At 41.7% G+C, this 21,900-nt stretch overlaps 1 protein-coding gene across 1 annotated transcript in view; it reads left to right on the top strand.

The window, feature by feature from the left end:
• LOC144721801 (Kv channel-interacting protein 4-like) overlaps positions 1-21,900 on the top strand; it is a 124,943-nt gene that overhangs the window by 80,567 nt on the left and 22,476 nt on the right. The gene's annotated exons all lie outside the window — the stretch shown is intronic.

Here is a 21,900-nt window from a genome sequence, read left to right as displayed (position 1 = left end):
TTGTATTTTAATCCAGTATAAAAAATAATAATAATATTATTTGTAGAAGGTTTTGCATGCCAAGTGGCTAATGAGGTTCACTATGCCACTCGTGTATCTTTCTATGTCGCCTTCTCGCCCTCTGCGCTCTCAATCGTTGCTCTCTCTCTCTCCTCCTCATTCCCCTTGAGCTCCATCCACACTTTTGTTCACTCTCTCCTCTCGTCCCCCTTCACTGGAACAAACTTCCACCTCCACATTCAACAGTCACCGTCGCTCACTCGTTTCCAGTCCGCACACAAAACTCACGAATTGTTCCCGAGCTCACCCCCACGACCCCCCCCCCCCCCTCATAACCCCACCACCACCGTTCCCTCTTCATATTCTCATGACACGGCCATCACTCATTAACGCCCATTCATTCAACCCATTCATCATCATTCACTGTCGTCAAGTTCGCTTTCACCGAATTCACGCATCACGGATTTGCCCCCCCTCCCACCAACCCCATCGCTTCCTGTCATCTATTTCATTCGCCTCATCTCCACCATTAGGGGCCGTCCATAAAGACGTCACGCACCTGGGGGGGGGGGGGGGTCAGACATTTGTGACGATGTGTGACGAGGAGGGGGGGGGGGTGAGAAATGTGACGTCAACATCAAAATGCGCAACTTTAAATAAATATAGACAACATAAAAGCAAAGTTTGTGGGGAATGATAGCCATTTTCTAAACTTTTTAGGCATAAGCAATTAAAAAATGACACTTACTACCCAGGGACAAAAATCGTGTTACATCGTGTTATTTTCTAGACTGTCATTCGGTATTTAACGGGGTCGTAAATAATTAGAAGCAATATGAACAAGTGACTGCAACCGGCAGTGCCTATTGCAAAGTTATTGAGAAATATCATTTGCAGAGTTAAGCGTAATGCCATTATCTCTGACGTCTTTGAGAAAGAACACAGCTCACAGAGACAGAGAGAGATAAACTATTATAGGTGTTGCGTGAGCTTATCTAGAGCGTATGGGGGGAAAACCAGATCATTAAAGTTTATCAGGCAACAGCCATGCCTCTTAGCATTAGACAGACATATTCCAAAGCAAAGTGTAAGTTTCAAGATATTCCTTTTTAAATATACACATATAATTATATATGCAAGGGGGAGATCGTTATGGTGTGCGTATATTACAATTTCAGTGTCAACTCTGCGACTTTGCAAATGTTACATTTAGGTAAGACAAGAACATGGCTATAAAGCTGAATTATTATTTTGTCAGTGAAAATAGGTAGCCGAGATGTGTGCTTATTATGAATTAATTTATCTTCACAATTCAGCGTCTGATTTATCTGTCAGAAAACAATACGCGCTTGTTGCATCAGTAATGCACAGGGAGGGCACTACTTGTCAAAATGTGCCACCAAATGAAGATACATTCGTATGGATGTCCTCTTCTTTGTAAATATATATTTTTTATAATTTCATCAAGCCATAACTGCGGTAATTATTTATAAAGGAAATTACAATTCTAGTGCTTGGCTAGAAAAGCATCGGGGAGGGGTACAGTATAATTAGTATTCTCTGTCACCGAAACTGGATTACGCACTGCGCTGTCCCACATCATAAAATAAATGGCAGTGAATATCCAGCATTTGAACAAGTAATTGTCGTTCCATTGTTTAGCTCCTGACTGTGTCGGGGTGATGTAGTGGGCAAGTGAGAAAATGATGATTAATAGCACCAGGTGCTTGCATTTGCTTCTTATTTGTTGGCAAAGATTCTATGAATCTTATGACATTGGCCCCTAACTTCTATATTTAAAAAAACAACTCAGGTACTCTCTCTCTTTCTCTTTTCCAAAGGGGTTATTATTCTTATTTAAAGGCACTTTATATGTTTGTTTCCTCTGCGTAAGCTTGCTACAGTGGTGACATCTGGGTGTTTAATGGCGGTGATTTTCTTCGGCTTGACGATCAATCGGAGGCATCAAACGAATGCAAACTATCAGCTAAACAGCACGTGAGTCAAGTAAAACGACCCTGGCTACTGAATAATAAGAATATCGCTGCTGCTGCTGCTGGTTGTTTCTCCTTCGGTGACCTCCAACTGCGAGGAGAAAGAGGAGGGAGAAAAAAAGAGCCGCTCTCGAATCTTTTTTTAAAAGACCAAAAAACAGTCCTGTGGATTTTTTTTGGGAAATTTGTTTAAAAATTCTGAGGAGGTTTATTCCAAGGCCATATACATTTGAAGATTGTTTTTGTTGTTGTTATGGACGAAATGGTTTTATTTTTTGTATCAATGTACAGTACTGGAATAACATGCAGTGGATGGTATATGCTACCCCTACTATTACATTAATTATTGATGTGAGTGCTGATGAGAGACCTGTATGATATACGTGTTCACATGTTGTACAATACCAAACAACACTAGGCCCATTAGACCACTGAGTGCGACACTTTATAATCAACATTGGAAAATGTTATGGCCATCATGAAAGTCCATAATATAGCCTAATGTCACATTGCTAATGTATGGCCTGCATACAATGTCTCCAAGCAATATCCAGAACTAACTTGCTGATTATTAGAATAATCGTTTCGTAAAATGTAAATCCCATAATATAATTGGTGTTAATTCGAATACGCTCTTAATTGCATTTCACGGTGCATTGCAACCTTTAACAAAGTTCAGTAAATGTGGGCCAATTTTGAAGTTAGTATCATAATCAACCTCGCATTCTTTCAGTAATTATAAATATGGAAATGTTTACAGCTAATTCATTGCTGCTGCTTGCGAGTCCGACATGACTCTTTGGGCGTGCAGGCTGAGCTTAAACAGCGAAATAAAATAAATGAATCGCCTCTGTGCTCGTGTGAGCAGCCATGCAGGAGCCGTACCCATCATGGAAGCATCATTTTGTTTTGGCCTGGGTGCTTATTGTTTTTCGCAAATTTGGCAGTCACGCCGCTGGCAGAATGAAAGGGGACACGAGAGTTTTAACATTCAATAATAATAATATGCATTGTAGCTGGTAAACTAATGAAGCAGATCCGATTGTGCCATAACAACGTCGTGTTTTTTTTAAATGAGAAAAGTGTTATAAATGTGCTGTCATAAGTTATTTCTTTAAGAGCCTCCACAAGTTTGTCCCCATGTATTTGTATACAACTATGTTGAATATATGCTGCTAGTATCCTACAGGTAGCATGCGTAGAACAAACATTTTCACTGAAGCTGTTGCATTATTTGCAGCTTGTAACTAGACAATTAAATGATAGTATTGTTAGAAAAAGTAATGCTGAGAAGATGTACGTATGAAACAGTGTATGCCATTATAATAAAAAAAATAGCAAGCATTACTTTGAGGTGAACATTCCAAGAATGTGTTTCATTTCAGAATTATTGAGAGATTATTTAGAAAGAAGCAGTATGTTGTAGTTTTGTGTAGCATTATTCATCCAAATTGCATCTCACAATCGCTGAGGAACTACAGACAAGCTGGAAGGCATGCAGGAAGGCAGTGAGCTGGTGGTCCAGATCTGCAGTCCTCTATATATTAAGATGTTTTCAGCCAGTCACTGAGTGTTTATACATGTCTCTGGTACTGAAATGTTTTCAATAGTTTTAGTTGAACTTCTTCTCCACCGTACGTTGCCAACCGTGCTAATCGGAGTTGCGGGGGAAGGACAGCAAACTAAACACAAAAAAGCAGATCTAAAGAAATTAGTTTTCAGTTTATATTTAAAAGTACATAGCTCCAATGGCTTCCTAATATCGGGAGGAAGAGCGTTCCAGACGGCCGTAGAAGCGCATCTAAAAGCGCGCGATGCAGCGACCGTAGTTGTTCCGATGGTTGGCCAAAAGCTGCTGCTGTGAGGATGAGCGGAGTTCGCGTGATGATGGTTCATGCTCCTTGACGAGATCAGCGATGTATTGTGGTTCACTTGTGGCGAGCACTTTGCGTGTAATGAGCCTGCCCTTTTATAGCCGATACTTTTCCGTTTGGCACGCACCCAACCCATGACAATATCCTTTTTCTAATAGCCCCATGAAGCATCATTTATGTTGGGGATGTTTATCTACAACTTCCAAGTTGCGTATTCAATCCTGATAAACATGTCCAGCATAATAAACGAAAACAAAGCTAAAGCTCGCGATGTATCGTCAAAAGGAATGTACGAGAGGTGATATATTGGATTCATTTAGCTTATTATTATATATATTTTTTTATTGTTTAACATCTCGAGCGCTTTGTTTCAAAGCTCTCTCTACTTGCCACATAACAGACATTATACCGTACGTCCTTTATAACATCAGCAGAGTTAAATGTGATATTTTTTTCAACTGTCCTCCAATATTGTAATCAATCAATAGTTATTCAGGGTCTCTGCAATCGCAGGAAAAATCTGTCCAGTTGAGCAGTACGTGTGTGTATATGGGTTTAAAAACACAGTGAGATAGGAGAAAGCTCTGAATTATTCCGCAATTATTTACAAAACATCCGCGCTGTTTGAAACATTTCTTCTGTAAAGAGAGCCAACAAATTAACTTGTTTTCCCCAAACACGGGGCGTCTGCTCTGCTAAAATTGCAGCTATCTGCCGCGTGATGTATCGCAGATGTGCATGAAGCCAATTATACCCTGCTTCACAGCAGCTGGTACTTGTGATGCTCGTGCCGCACACACTTGGAAGGTAACCGGACTTTAAGTGTTGTACTATCACAGAAAACGGTCTGGCAACGCAATACGTTGGCACCGATTTCCATCCATATGTTTCTCCCTAAGTACCTTCACGGTTAATAGGGGGATGATGATTGCGCGAGGCCGACCGAGATGGATCTGTTGTCTGGGCAGAGTTTAGACGGACGTGGAAATGACACGGACATCAATTCGTAAAAATAAAAAGCTCTTAAAGCATTATGTGTGGTGGTGAACGAAGCGAGCTGAGTGCAGACTTACGTAACCTGTGCAGCCATGGTATCGTTCAATTTCATAGCCGTCACTTGTGTATAAGCGCTCAACGAGATTGCAAAAAAGGCCATTTATAGCACAAAGGTAATAAGATAGAGCAATAACAGCAGCCAATGTCCAAGGTTTATTTTTGTCTGCTGTATATCTACAGACCACACAGTGTGCACGAGGACAGTCAAAGCATTTTGAGAGCGGTGCATTCAAAGCACACAGACGCCTATCACTTCACGTTGAAATGCACCCATGTCAGATGTATCGTATTATGTTGTATGGCTACCACGCTTTGACCCAGGCCAACTTTCCAAAAGACGAAGAGCCCAATTCGTGCAGCTACTTTGGCAATTATTTAACCACTTGTTGGCAGAACGACAGCCATCCGCATACAAATTCGAAACCATTCTCCCTTTTGTAATTCCGTGCAACAACAAAAAGCCTCCCCCGTTGTGCCAATTTCTCACGGCACGATTGCAACATGGCCAAGAGAGGGTGCCGTTAGGATGGAGTAATTATACAACTGGGGACTTGTGTGGCCTGTGTGGGGAGCACTGTAATAGTAGAATTCCACAAAAGGGTGAAATCAAACGTAAATCAGGCCCGCGATGTATTGACGGTCTAACCTGATTAAATCAACTCGCAGTAACATTGTTGGCAGTTTTATTGCTACGTATTTTCCTTTTGTTATGTTTTACTATATCTTGCATTCAATATCGATTGCTATTCCTTTGCATATAAAGTAGGAATATACAGTGCATTATTGATTCCTCATTTATGAAGATGAGTCAAATTCTGTCTTAGTAAAAACGTCTGAACTTAACGATTCGTAATTTAATTTTTGCATTCGGGCACACAATGATCTGACCAAGTTTGGTCAAACCAAGTTTGGTCAAATCATTTTGTGAAATAATAATTGTTTTTCAAATTACCGGTGAGCTAGAGGAATGGTAATGTGTGCGTTGTTAAATGCTTGTGCCCCACGTGACAATGCATTTGCTTGGCTGTGTTGGGTGGTGGACGGTTTTAATGATACACATTTGGTTAGGTCATTACGTGGCCTTCGCACAAAAAACATATTTGAAAAGGATTGTTTGTAATTTTCTATTTTTCACGTAACAAAATAAATTAATAAGCACCGTATTGCCCATGAAATTGTGGCAGAACTATGAAAGTGCTCCGATGGGTTCCCCACTATAAGTCAACAATTAACGTGACTCCAAATCCAGCCACCACACTTGGCCAAATATGGAGGAAGAAAAAAACGATAATAAAACAAGCAAATGCAACATTAACATGCACTTTTTATAAGTGCACTTTTTTAAGTGCATGTAAATATTGGCATGGTGAATGATGCAGACATTTGAGTCGTATTTTACGACGCATTCAGGAAGGGTTTAGCAGCTGCAGAGGAGGCCCATCGCTGCATTCGTCAGAATCCGAGCATTGCCACGATATGACCTTTTTAAGGTTCAATTAAAAGTAATAAGGGCCTTGTCTGTTACACTATCCCATGCCCTTTCTAATTGAATGTTTTAGGGGGAAGAAGTCTCTTGTTTCAAAGTTATCTAATTCTCATTCCCCTCGATCTAATCTAAATAAGAATTAAGAATGCCACATTGAGCTATTACTTTAATCACCTTGTTTATATTATCTGGCTGTTCGGTTTACATATTGCAGTGACATTAATAACAGATTCATAATTGTAAAAGAAAATGTAATAATGGTATTTTATTTCACAATTATTTGTGAGAATACAACAATCGTGCTGTTGTTCATATTTTTAACCGCAAATGTATTTCCTGACAGTGTTTTGTTTGTACAATTGCTACCAGAACTGCATTATATTTGCGTTAATTTTATTGAAATAAAATGTTATTCACAGTAGCATTATCGTGGCTTTGTGCATCAGACAAGCCACACAATCGATTATTTATGATATGTTTAAAGTCTTTAAGCGTTCGTGATCAAGAGGTGGCCAGGTGACGTAGAGGCCAGAGCACCGAGGTCCTGGGTTTGAGTCCAAGCAGCCGCCTGTGATCAAGGCAGCTTTGCAAGTGTCGCAAGTTAATGGTCTCAGCCGGGCCACCAACGACTCAACAAATAAACTTTTGCCTTACGTTTGGTGCTGTACTTTATTTGGGTTATGCAACAAAATATTACTTGGATGTGCTGCGTACAGTAGGTGGGAAAGGGCTGTCCTCTGTTGTGTGAACCAGAGGTCACTTTAAGGGATCTCAGATGTAGCTCTGTGAAATCCGCTTCTGTGGACCATCCTCAAGCACAAATGGTTGCACTGCTCTGCGATAGTTCCATAACGTGACGCTGATAGCACAACCAGGTTGCAACTGGGGAAACAATGACAATACTGTCATAAAAAATATCATTCCTTACCAGTTCCAGTTAGTAGACCAGTGGGCTTTTACGGTAGGACGTTACATTTGCAAGGTGCACAACGCCGATTTTATTTTTTTCCCATTCTGTAATGAATAAATAAATGGTACAATTACTTTGGGTGTGATGGAAAGCCCCGGTGTGATGGATAGCTCCCAGCATGATAGCAAAACACATTTGTTAAATTAAAAACCAGGCAGTATCAGAGAAAAAAAACTTTCCCAGTGCAATAAAAAAAAGTCCACGAAAATGCAAAGAATGGGTCACAATAAAAATCAATTGTCAAGGATAAGCAGATATGACGTGATTGCTGACAGTTGGAATTATTGAGGCAGGTTATAATTGAATGTCTCTTTTGATTATCTGTGATTTATGGTGCTGTAGTTGCGCCGCTTGGTAGCATTTGCCTACAGTTTGTATGGTGTTTAAACAAGGTGATTGTATGATGATATAGTATACACATTTTACCCTGCTTTCTCTCTGTACAGTTTTGTACATCCTACACTTTATTTAGCCACAGCTCTTGTTAATTCTAGATTTGAAGCTTTCGTGACTGCAATGATTCATATTCTCAGGTTTTTTCGGTAAAGTCACGTAGGTAAAACATTAAAAGTAATGAAAGTAAAATAAAACAAAACACATTCCTTCCACATTCCCAGCCATTGTCCAAAAGAGCATCACATCTAATGAATGCATTGCAATGTAATTTTGTTAAACTAGTATTTTAGCGAGGAAAGCGGTGATCTAATTGTATGCATCTAAATCCAAATCGCAAATGAAATTTTACAAACAACAAAGGAGGAAGCATTACCATAAATGAAATAACATTAGTTATTAATGCATTACATTTCATTCTGCAAATGTCTGAATATCATTTTCATATAATTTCACGTAATTTTTTGTTACATTGACAAGGCTGGATCCGTATTTGTTCTCGTCTTGATTGAATAGCATCAGGAATAGGTGTGTTCTACGGTGAAGCCAGACAGATAATTCTCACAGAATGCTCACATTTGTCATAGAGGCTCACCCCATGTTAGCACTTGCACAGCGCCTGTATCAAACCGAAGTGAGGTGGTTATTTGTCCGTCACGCATAACTGTGATTTTGTGACTGGCAATAATCGTAGAAGCCGCACTTCATGTGTTCGCCATCAACCGCCGTGAAAAACTACCGGCTAAGCCGAAACAGGAACGTAGTCGCATTGTCGTGGGAGAGATGATCCTGTTCTAAGAGGGCGGCTGAGGTGCCGAGGCCTCATGATTTTGTAATCACAGTAGGGGAGCTCATCACGGCCTCGCTGGGCAAACTCTTTACCACGCCTGCGGTTACCGTCAGCTAATCCCTTCCACGAGAGGGGCTTCCACCCTTCCAAGCCGCTGTTGCAGAGGCGGGGGCCACAGCTCCCCTGCTCGAGTGACCCATCGCGATTGAGTTGTCACAGCAGCACAACCGCTGCGATGTGCTTTCCTGCATTGCGATTGACGCATACTAATGTGTGTCTTGCATCAATTCACATTTCAAGTAGTCAGCCTCCTCCCCAACCACCATCCCACAGAGGCAGGCTTACGCATGACTTGCCCAATGTAGCTTATGCATGTTAAGCGATGCGTTCAGCGATGTACGTGCGAAACGTTTGCTTAATGGGCACAGGTGCTCTCCATAATGAACATCGTTTTAATTTAAGGCCAATTAGTGCCGTTCGCCTGCGTGTAAGGCAACGGCGACTATGAGAGACCTGCATTCGCCAGGCAGAAACACCCCTAGTGATGAACGAAACGTCACAAAATTGGCATTTGCGTGAACGACACACGTAGCAATGATGAATTTGCGTTTTTGTAAAACAATATATGTCCTGTCGTGAAATGTCATTTTTTTTTCACAATCGCCGAGTAGCAAGACTCGTTCGATGAGGATCCAGCGGTTAAGGAAGCTTTGCGTGTTTTTCTTTTAGTACGTTCGGCGTGTCTGGAGACGGCTCACAAACGTGGCAATAAAGCCGAATGCTGTGCACAGGCAGAGACCACAAATCCATTTTCTTTTTAAAAAAAGCATCACAATAAAGATGACTCCGCACTTAATTTGGTTACATTTCAGCTCTCTGAGAATGTAATATCGGCTCTGACTGTCGCGCAGATGGAGAGTGGGTGGGGAAGTGCGCAGCCACCCTCCACCGTGTGCATCAGAGGTCACTTGAAGGGATCTCGTGGGGAGCTCTGTGGTCTCGCACGCCATTCTCCATCACAAGGGTTGTATCGTGCTGTGAGAGATGCGAGTGGATTATTTTCGCCGCAAGGGCACGACACCGACAGTACAATAGGGGTACAATTGGGGAAGATGACAAAAAAAATTAAAAGTAAAACTATTTGCCATTCTGCCACGTTGGGGACATTGTTGCCATTGCAGATAGGGGGTTTCACGCAAGCACCATCTCTGCGTGACACACCAACCCCACTATCAAGTCACGGACGGAGTTGCAACATTTGCCACCACATTTGCCAGGATGGTGACTCGCAATGTCTGCACAGGTGCAGTCACGTGTCTTCTTTTGTGTTTACCTTTAGTTTACATCGAGTATTTCTTTACAGTCCTTGTTTACCAATTTGTAAGATTGTTTACATTCTCTAATGACGGGTGAATATATACATTAACACTTTATATACGTATAAAAAAAACTTTATTTTCAACGTATTCTAACGTCATTACGACTACGTCACTAAACTTTTCTGGGCTACATTCTTTAAGTTGTGTTCCGTTCGTCATCCACACGATGTATCGATATGCGTGGCGAGGATGACACTTAAGGGGGCAGGAGGGCGGGGCGCAGGAGGGGGAGATGGGCCATGCGTAAGCTGCATGAAAGGGCCTCATGTTTGTTGGTATCGGCTGCTGAGCCCAAGGGCCAAACTATAACCGCATATAACTTTTTTTAGGAAATCATTACAAAAAAACAAGATGTCACAGTAAGAACTGTAGATGATCAAATGCAGATACATGCACAGTTACTTCATGCTCGTCGTCTTTACGTTCATTGTTGAGTAAATGTTTTAACTTGAGTTAACATCTATGCACCATGAAATAATAACAATGGTCGGATACGTGTCCCATACATTGTGTAGCCTATCGATTGCAAGCAGTGGTCTCGTTCTCTCGAGGAGTTTTTAGCCCACTCATCATCGGACTGGTTGAAAGAGATAAGAGGAGACCAAGCAATTATTCATTCTACCTCACTACAAGTAGAGTTGACAAACGCATCACCCCAGCGTATTCATTTTAATCAAGAGTTAAAAACATTGTGAAATTTCAAAAGGTATTGACAAGGTTCAGTACTCCTGAAATAATACATTTCCTGTTGTCCAGCCTCTGAAAAACATTGGTTCCACAGTACACATTATTAAAACGGGCACGTAACGTTATTGATCAAATGGCCAGTTACAATCTCTCTGCTCTGATGTTTTGAGTGATTGAGGTGCAAGAGAAGATTTTCTGTCGTCATCAAATGAGAAACTGTGGAAGAACACACGGCTGAGAAGCATTGCTACTGGATGCTGATTTGATAGCGCTGCAGCCAGTATTGAAATCTAATGAACAGCACCCTCGAGACAACATTTAGTGGTGTGAAGGCCACAAAATATTGATGTGATCACAGGACGTAAATCATGACAGGGTATATAGCGGGGTGTCCGCTATCCTGTCGTGTATCTTGTAACCAACAATGTTCAAGCAAGAAGGCGCTGTCAATGTATATGCCACGCCATTTCACGTTTCAAAAATAAAGGAAAGCACCAAAGAACATCAATTTCCAGTCCGTGACAGTCGGTTCGATGAGCTGGAATAAAGGCAGGTTCACTTGAGGGAGGGTTTGCCACTGCCGAATACATTTTCGCGAGTGAAACGCATGTACCCTCCGTGTTAGCGACTCTAGCGCTCGGACAGTTTTGGTGCTGGCGCTATAGAATTCAAGTTCAAGTTCATTTATTAGGTATAGCCCTGTGAGCCATTCAGCTCTTGAATCGGGTGCAACCGCAACAAACAAAAAACAAAAACATGAACAAAAAAACATCTTAAAGTGAATATGTGACTAAGTGCAAACAGAAAATCCAAGAAAAGACAGCAAAATATTGCAGAAAAAACACCGTACACCAACGCTGTGTGCAAAAATCCCAGTGGGATGCAAGTCAAACAACAACAACAACAACCACAAGACAGCTTAAATTAAGGCCATCAGTCTAACTCTGTACTACAACAAACAAACATGGCTAAACCAATACACTTTTCGAAATCACCAAAATAAAGCCATGAAAGCAATGAAAAAGCAATCATAGGAACTGTGACAGAATTTTCACAATAAATGGCATAAACAAAATGTACTACCAAAACCCTGCAGCCATAGCTGGCTGCATGAGTCACTCCACCTTTAAGATCAGCACACTAAATCAAAACACAGAGAGAAAGAGAAGAGGAGTCTACGCAAGTGGTCGAATCGGGCACGATGGCTTTCGTTCCGCTAACGGCTGGTGTTCTGCCGAGGGATTGCCACGCGATCGTGCCACACGGGAGAGCGCCTGGAGGTTGATTTGTACGGATTGGCGCAGGCGGCTTAACGTGTGAGCGACTGCAAAGAGTGTAACTCTGGAACTTGCGCAGACCAAGCAAATGTACTCGGTAAATAATAATGAGGCTGACGTGTAACAGGGCTTAACTAAAAGCAGATGAGATCTGCGTGCTGTTCACGAATAATAGTCTAAAATCTTAACCGAGCATATCTGTATCAAATGTAAGTGAAAATTAACTTGTGTGGACAATTCTGCCAGTTTACACTGGAGTGCTTTAATTTTGCATTATACATATTTCGTTATGCAAGTACTGTTAGGGGGGTTACACAATAGTTGCCCGCAATGCTGTAGATTAAAGAAAAATGTGTTCTAATGTTTGTTCTGCATGCGTTTAGATTTGACGTGACGATACAAATTGGCTGTGATGTGTCACGCGGTAGCGTTGGTGAACAAGCGATAATATTGTCTCTATTAAACGTAGGTTGAAAGCTTACTTTACAACATAGAACTGGTACTTATTTCAAAGATCACCTTTTTGTAGCCGAATGAATTTTACATTGAAGGCATTTTGTGGTAATCATCCTATTGCAAGTCGTGTGGTTGAGCACGTGTGGTGAAATCGTGTTCTCAAACATCGTGTGTTTTTTATTACTGTGGTAATGTAATGGGGATGATGAAAAAACGTCCTTGATAATTATTATTATGCATACCGCAGCAATGGTGTCATTAAATATGGATGTCAAAATAAGGATTGTGTGGCTCAAGATTAGGCTGAGGCGTTCAGTACCCACACGGTAAGTGTTGTGTTATTGTTTATGGCTTTGGAGAGTGATTCATGCTCATTAGGTAATGAATGAAGGTGCCATCCAGCCCGGATGCATGGTGCACGATCTAAGCTCTCAAATTAACGCTTGGCTAAAAGTGTTGTAACTATTTGTTTGGTTGTACATATATTCTGTTGTTATAATCCTGCATTTTAAATGAAAATATAACTTGATTACGTTTTTTAAATGTAATTGCTTATGCTTAAGATGTGTATACTCCCAATAGTTAATTAATTCAGAAAAAAAAAATTAGACGTTACAAAAATATGGATTCGTCTGTCAATTCATGACAAATTTATAAAAAATATTTTCTTTCATATTTAAATTACAGTGACCCGAACAGACCGTATTGTAATCATGTGACTGTTGATAATTAATATTGTATTGAATATTCTCAAAAGCTTGGAATTTTCACCTCACAATCATATTTTCCAATGTTGCTTGGTATTTCATACATATTTAAAGTTTGTATTTGCATGAATTTTAAAATGAAACAAATATTTAAACTACCGTTATATTTCTAGTCTCAGGAAAAATACAGCATTGAATAATGCACAGATAAAACTCATAACTTTAACCCCTCAATCTACCACTACCCTCCTACCCTACCCGAGTGCTGTTTTCCCACTGATCCCCCCTTTGCATTAAGTGCTATATATTGCACTTGTCTTGTTGAGTGACCCGCAGAATTTGGCGAGTATAAAGTAAATATTAAAGACTTAAAAAGCGTTTTACCCGTGGCACACGACAGGAAGGGGAGGAGCGTCAAGGATATAATGTACGGAAACATAAATACAAAAAAGCACTGGGAAAATGCAGGCATGCTGGGACAGAAGCCCCCAAGACAAAGAGGTCACGGGCTCAAGATATGCAACCGGGGGAGAGAAGGAGCACTGGGCAGGAAGGGGAGGAGGGGAAGGAATGAATGGGCCAAGATGTCAGTGTTGAGAGGGGAGGGAAGCGAGGGGGAGAAGAGAGAAGGAAGAAGCGAGCTGAAGTGAGCTGTACGGAGGATCGGCGTCTGTTTTCACAGTGGGCGTGGAAAGGGGGGGGCACATAGAAGTCACGTGATTTATGGGAGCCTTGAGCTGATTTAGATATACGATGTAGATGTATGCACGTATTACGTATGTTCATATTGCGTAACAGTCTCATGACAATAGTTGTTTTGAAAAGCCACAATCCTTAAGTACTACGGCAATTCTGTAAATGTTAAGCGTGCATGTGGCATTTGTCGGTAAGGTCTATAATCGCATATATAGACAGTTGATAAATCCAGCACACACTAAATAAATATATAAGCAGAACAAAAACGGGGGACGTTGTGGCTTGTAATTATATTAATAAATGTAGAAGGTGACTGTTAAAGCTAAACATGCTGTCATGTATTTGCTTATTTAAACATTAAGTGGTAGCCACATTTGTCTGACGGAAAGGTGCGAATAAAAACTGCTCGCTTTTAACACTCCGTTCTAGACACGAAGGGACAAACTCCATCAGCTCTCGTGATTGCATTTGCAGTGCTCACGAGTGAAAAACAACCTAGCAGCTGCATCAAACACAATCACAAATGTCAATGTGGTCAGTGAGGGGGGATGGTGGGGTAAGCCAAACTATAAATGAAATGACGTGGTCCACGAAGCTTCAAGGGCCCACAATGCAATTGCCTAAGTTGGGCCGACCGTCTGCAGAAGAAGACTGCTTGACAAAACTGTGTCCTATAGTTGTTGTGTGTGTGTGTCAAATCTTTGTTGTTAATACCGTCGAATTTACTTTTGTAAGACGCCAAGCGCCTGGGAGAAGTCACCGTTGTGTTCGAACCTCCTCACCAACCACTCGACGTTGACGAACACAGCGTCTTTCATGGAGATTCTAGACTGCATGTAGAACATATGGACTTTCTTAGGAAATTGCGACACTTCTCGTATCGGCAAACGTGCACGTCAGGAAAGCCAGTGTCTGAGAAAATGTAATGGATTTTCTTTTTTTGCAGGCAGTGTGAATTGTAAGCTCTGGTAAAATGTTTGCGTGCAAACGAAATGTTATCCACATTATTAAAAAGACTTAAATCATCATCATCATTATTATGGAAAATTGACGATTCTACATACCATACATCCTGTCTATGACAAGAGTTAAAAGTAAAGGCCAGTTAAGTTATCGTGTAAACTACTGGATTCCCATTGCTGCTTCGCTCGTGGAATTTTTGAATTGAAAAAAAACCCAGTGTCAATCTGGGTTCAAATGTGCAAAAACAAACTTGAAGCATTACCCACAGCATAATCGCGTAACAACAATCACCCCCGAGTAGAACACTGCAAGGAAGTGTCGCGTACCAGGTGTACCATAGCCCTGCTCCACACAGGGGCAGCTGCCAATAGGGGGCTCTGCGCTCAGTCACGTGTATCGTCACGTGATCGAGCGCACCACAGATATCAATACAAGTTCGTTCATCGTTCACGGACGCCGACACTGGATCGGTGTAGCAGCAAGTTGATCGTCCACCGTCTGGTTTTAGCGCCTGCTCTTGGTGGCCGACAACTGGGTTACCCATCACGATCCTTGTCCTGGTTAGGAGCCCCTCTCCCTCCATGATGCACGGGTGTCACCGGTCACAGCCCTTCTTATTCTTCTTACTGATTACGTCTACAGCACTTCTCTGCAGTGTTCTACTCTGTACTTCTAAGGTGCTTACCCTATCCTGCCATCAAACTGCGAGCGATCCCCTCCCCACGCGGTCTGTATTCAAGGGCTAGACTCATCTCACTCTGGTATTAAAGTCCAACTTCATGATCCGTATAATAATAGACATTATGCCTGCCTCAAACGCCTGTCTTTTAACATACAATTTGATATTTATACTTTTCCATTAAAAAGGAGATCTGCTTTGCTAACACGCGCCCATCTCTTGAGCCCTTCACAACTCGATAGTTCGTCTCTCTGCTGGACATCTGTGAAAACAAAAGCGTCATGGCTCTTTGGATTTCTCCAGGATACATATTCTGATTTTGATGTAATGTAAAGTGTGGAGTCAAATATCTCGTGTGCGATGTTCTCAGCGGTGTTAATTGGTGCTGTGGTAGTATTATCACTGTCTGCATCTACATTATGAGTATAGTACACAATGCCAGCTTTACATTCAGGTCTGGCTGCAGACTATATATGCATTCATAAGTAATGAATGAATACATTACTCCGTCATACACTTATTATATTTTTAAAATTTTATTTAACATTAACCTAAATTAATATGAACCTACTGCGTAGGTTGTGTAGTAGAGCTCTCCGATGTGATGCCAGAGAATGTACCACGTGGTGTTCGACATTTCTCCTTGGGTATGCTGGGAGCTTCTTCAATTCAACTACTGAGGAAGCTCCCTGGACATGCAGCGAAACGTCGGACATCACGCCGAACCACGTGCGATACAACCCGACAATACATCGAAGAGTCAACGCAGTGTATGACCACAGCGGTCACTTGACATGCTGTGTAGGGGTTAGGTTGAGTCGCTTAAGGCTACGGATCGTCTGGGATCCTTTTGGGTCTGCTCAGCGCAAGGACAGCATAGGGACCGCCAAGGGTCCACTCTGCTCGTCTTCAAACGCCTTCCCCAATAAACCTCTAGCCAATTGTTTTCTCATATGTCTTGTCTGAATGCATCTCACTTCTGTCATCTCGGCTTCGTCTGAATACAAATCTGATAATATCCCTCCTGGCTGGCCTTCTCTCTCCTGCCATTGATGCTCTGCTCCATCATGGATGCACTGTGGTCTTATCTAAATACATCTATCGCACCATTATCTAATTTAGTATTTTCTCTCTCATCTCAGTACGCTGCTTTATACTGGAGTGCACCGTTATTATCTCATTCGTGCCTCTTTTCTAAATCTCTCTGCTAGCTATGATTGCGATTCACCTTCCACCTCTAGTGACTGCATCTCTGCATCTCAGCATCCCCTGCCTTCTGCCTTACCTGGGAGAAGTTCTCTCTCATCTGTCTTATGCCCCCACTGCATGTTTTTCCCAACATTTATTGCCTCTATCACTGTCTCGTTTCTATTGCACTGCATAACATATGAAGGAATCCTTACTCTTCAACCTCGGCTCTGCCTTTGGGAGGATATTTAGTAGGGATTTCGGTATTCAGTCAGAGAGAACAAAGCTGCACTGATCAGCGTGGTGAAGTATGGTCAAAACAAACCCCAAGACTGGCATGCTAAGGGGGAGGCCTTCAGGGAATTGACAAAGGGCTTTACTCCACTAAAATACTTAATTTAGATAAGTGTAGTATTTTAATACAGTTGTTAAATTACAAATGTATTGAGTATTAATAGCGTTTTTTTTTAAATACCGTACAATATTAAGTAAATGTTCTCCTTAAGCTGGGGATTGAACTTGTTTCCTTCACAAGTGCGGCCATCTGGTGTTGAAACTATTTCACTACACCTTTCGCAAATATATATCTTCACATCTGTTTCACAGTTCAATCCAATTTCGCTATTGGCATTGGCACGGGGCAAAGTATCCGATTGAAACTCTCAGAGTCCAGCTCATTACCCCTTGTGGAAAAAAACAACAGCCCAAGGAAGGTGAATATCACGTCCAGCAAAACTAAAAATCCTTCACGTTAACTCTCCTATCCCCACTAGGTGGCCCTGAACATTTCCACGCACCCTGCCACAGTGTAATATTCACAAACAATACGTTTCATCCTCAGGAGGTGACATTTTTCCAAATTAAGTGACCCTAGAATTTAAAATCTGGTGTGTATGTGTGTGTGTGTGGGCTGTAATTGGTGACCAAACTGAGACCATAAACTCACTGCTTTTGAGATTTGAACCCCAGAATCTGAGTGGTGGCAGCTTTCTCAGACCCGTCATTCACTTGGCCCCTCTGATATGAAATATTTTAACCTTTTATTCGATGTATGGGTTTACTGCTTTATTTGTATGCACAAAGCACTTTTTTATGCATAGCGAAGGAGTTACAGTAATTTCCATCCAGCACTGTCTCCCAGATACAGTATACCATTCCTTGTTGCCTAAGTAAAAATTTATTTTAGCGATTGAGAAGAAATACAATTTTCAACAACATTAAGTTCTGTAAGTAAAAAAAGAACTCAATGCATTTTTAAACGTACTGTTCGGTTTTATTTTCTGAATAGACGTGTTTGTGGAATATGTTATTATGCAGTAATTCAAATTAAAACCTCGATTGGCTGAGCTGAAGCAGTTCAGGAAAATTCTCCCATTAAAAAACACACGATGTTTGCAACAATACAAAAATCATCCCTAATTCAATCTTTTATGTGACGTGTGCCTCGACTATTATAATTCCAGAACTTGCATTTTTCAGTGGTGATTTAATTCCGCTAACAAAGAAAAAACAACCCTGTAGATATTTCATGATATAAACCCTTTTCTCCTTCTCTTCAGGGGCCTTTCCTGCAAGTTTTGTATGCTCTAACCTTAAGTTTAACCGGCTGTTTTTTTTGTTTCTCCTGATGGGAGTTGTGCCGTAATGCACAAGTGTGGGGCTGCAGCAATTTGCCCTCTCATGCCGTGCTATTTTAAAATGCCTCTGGCCACAAACTGTGCCCCTGAAAGTTGGGTGTATTTTTGGAGTCAGCCTGATATGAAAATAAATCAATGTATTGAACAGTATTTATTCTAGAAGGCGGGAGACTGGTTATTCCATCTTCCTGTCTCGACAATAGTGCGGTGCTCTGTGTGTTCCGATGTCCAGCCACCCGTGAAAGAGATAGTTGCGTGCCTTCCACCAAAAATACCGTTATCGAACGCAGCTTTTGAGCCACCTGGTCCATCACGATGTTTGAAGCTACATTTGACCGGAGGGCAATGATATTTATGAAAGCGCTGACATTTTTTTGTTCCGATTTAAAGCTTTCGTGACTGCAGGGATTCATCTTCTTGGTTCTTTCGGTAAAGTCACGTAGAAGGGAAGTACTAATCACATTCCTGCATTTCCCATAAATATGCTAAATTCCTCTTGATATGCAAATTCCTTTGTCAAGGCGCCCAGCTTATATATATGCTCCAAGCTCGTGTGCTGTTTCATTCAGACTCTGTCGCCTCGACGGACCTGGTTTTCACCTGAGGACGGCTGCTTGCGTTGTGGCCGAAACGTCGTGAGAATAATGTTATTATGTTTTATTTTTATTATTTTATTACTTCCCTTCTACGTGACTTTACCGAAAGAACCAAGAAGATTTTTTTGTTCGTTAAATTTTTTTAATTATTTTTGGAGATTTGTTAAATCAGTTTCCAGAATATGTAGTCACTCCGCGTGTGCTAATATACAAGACTTCTAAAGTTGCTGGTGTTATCTCTAAATCCCTCGGGGGGGTGGGGTCGGTCTACTTTTCGTGTTCACCAACATCTCACCTCTATTAAACTCTGATCACTCTACACGCGCAAACTTTTCGAATGACATCGTACTTTCTTGCACAAACCAATTTCTCTCTAACCCTTTTCTTTTTTTCAGTATCTTTATAAATATGCATGCATTTTATTCTTAAAATGGATTTCACAAATATGTGCACACGAAAATTGGTGTTGATTTTCTCCCTTTTGTCTCTGCGCCATTATCTAATCTTAATAATGAATGGAGTGGCAATTAATTTAGCAAATCAGCCTAACCTGCTGTGTGCACTGTCTTCATGCAGAGATTACCTTGAGAACAATACATCAATATAACAACATCTGCGAGCCTATTTAAAATCAGCCAATTGGTATGCGTTGCATTGGATTCTCTACCAAAACACTTTCTTTCTTTAACACAAGTCTTTCATTCCACTCATTTGTATGAAACTGTCATAATTTGTGCAATGCAGTATTGGGCACCACAAATCTTTGCAGATATAAGACTGCGAGATTCATAACTCAGAGCTAGTATGGGAGTGTCATGCAAAATGGATTGATGACCTACTTTCCCAATCCAACTTTTTTCCATATTGGCCTCGGCGAGAAAATTTTCGCACTGAGTGTAGTGGTTTTTAAATGTACGAATCATCCGTTCTTTGACAATGACTTACTTTACCTCCCTATATGATTGATGCTGCAATATGCTGTTTGAAGTCTTTACTCCCATTCTTTCATTTTAGCATCATACGCCTTTATATGTAGGCTTTGATGGCCACTTACGGTTCACAATTACAGGAGTTTATTTCGGGTTAGATCGCCATGTAGGCGTAATGTCCATTTTAAAATGGACATATATTTAAAAATATATTATTGTTATAACCCTCCACCTCCCGACAGCAAAATCAAGTAAAATTGTCAAATCGTCAGAAAATAATTAAATTGCTTTGTTTTTAACACGTAGGCTTTCGCGACCAATATCATTCATAATAGAGGTATTTTTGGGGGGTTAGATCACGTAAATATATAAATGTGCTGTACGAGTGACGAATCGGTATGTTCTGTTTTCGTGACAACCCTTACTAGTTGGCTGTGTCGAGTGGTGGAGGATTAACGACACATTTATATATTTACGCGATCTAACCCAAAAAAAAAACCTTATGGATTATTTGTTTTTGTTTTCAAAAGGATCGACATGTAGAAAAGCAAAGGCTGGTAAGGGCTGAACTTTTGCCAACACCCGTTGTGATGATGATGATGATGCCAGTTGTAATCTCCAGGGAGCCAGAGTTGTCGAAACGTTGCCTGGCTTGTCGATGCGCATTGCCCAACAAAGAAAGGAGCGTTTCAGAACGGCATCTCGAGTCGAATGCGGTACGCTCCTGCGGCGCTCGCGGGATATCGAGCGGGAAGCGCTGGCGGGATGTGGCCGCAATGGCTCCTCGATCTCGAGTATATGTCCTCTCATCCAACATTTTAAGGTGACTGGTCAACTCTTGCATTTATAGTGAGACTTCGGAGTGCATATACGTGCATACAACAACATATATAGGACGTACACAATTTGGGCACGATTTGGCTAGAGGTTACACATCATACCACGGTTTTTTTTATAACATACAAAAAGTTTTGCAATCTGTATTTCCTGCATGGATTCCTGGCTGGCTGCGTATTCCTGGCAGTTACGTCACCGCTCGCACCTCTGTGGTGCTGTCACCCACAAAGACAAAGATCCCCCGTGTAGCCTTAACAGACTGTAGGGGCAAGTGCTGTTAGCGAGCACCTATGAATGCCAGCACGACACACGAGGGGGTGGGTGGCCAACACCACGCCCGGCCGCCTTTGTCTCCCCAGTGGCGATGTTTACACATCGCACCATGTACTGATTTGAGGCTGAGTCGACCTAGGGGAGGCCCAAGACCGGTTCAGATAATCGTCACTGAATCGAACCCGGGTCGCCAGGTTCGTAGCGCAGCGCGCTAACCGCTGCACTACCGCTCCCCACACACCCACAATGCCCCCACCCACCCACAACCCGAGCTGTGTATCGTGGACAAATGCAATAGAGGGGGAGAGAGGGAGGAGGTGGGGGAGGAAGATCGAAGAGGGAGACAGAGGAGGGAGGCAGAGACGGAGAGGGGCGGGGAGGAGAGCGTGAAAGAGCGTGAAACGGAGAAAGAGCAAAACAGAAAGAGGGGAGCGAGGGAATGTGGGAGGGAGGATTCGGGAGAGGCAAGAGAGATTGAGTAGGGAGAGGAGGGGGGGGGGTAAGGAGAGCGAGGGTGTGAGGCGAGAGAGAAACCGGGAGAGAGATTGGGGGAAGGGAGAAGTGGGTGAGATACAGCTGAGGGAGGGATGTCGTGGGAGGGAGAGGTACAATAGAGGACAGGGATAGAGAAACAGAAACAGGGTCAAAGCGAAACAAATCAAGATACATTGGGATATGCAGTAGAGAGAAGGCGAGGGAAATGCAGAGGCTCTATATAAGATTACAACGTTTTCCTGGCTGGGAGGGAGGGACAGACGGTCACGTCAACAGAACGCGTGAGGTGCTCGTTACAAGACAAACAAGTGCAAATGTGCTTTGTGTGAAGCGAAGATATTACATTTGTTGTCTGTATTAAGGGGCGTTTGATATAAATAATGTACTATATATATACCTGCTAAATAATTGCACGGTATGGTGTTGTAAATGTTTAGTTTTCATGTTATAAATCTAAGAGCCTTTTCATATCCCAACTTCAACGTTGATTTTTTTCTTTCAATGGATGAATGCGACCACGCAACACCGATTTCGCGAG

This window comes from Lampetra planeri, chromosome 12, assembly GCF_965212315.1.
Source record: "Lampetra planeri chromosome 12, kcLamPlan1.2.h2, whole genome shotgun sequence".
NCBI classification, from domain to species: domain Eukaryota; kingdom Metazoa; phylum Chordata; class Hyperoartia; order Petromyzontiformes; family Petromyzontidae; genus Lampetra; species Lampetra planeri.
This window is presented reverse-complemented; position numbering and strand designations above follow the sequence as displayed.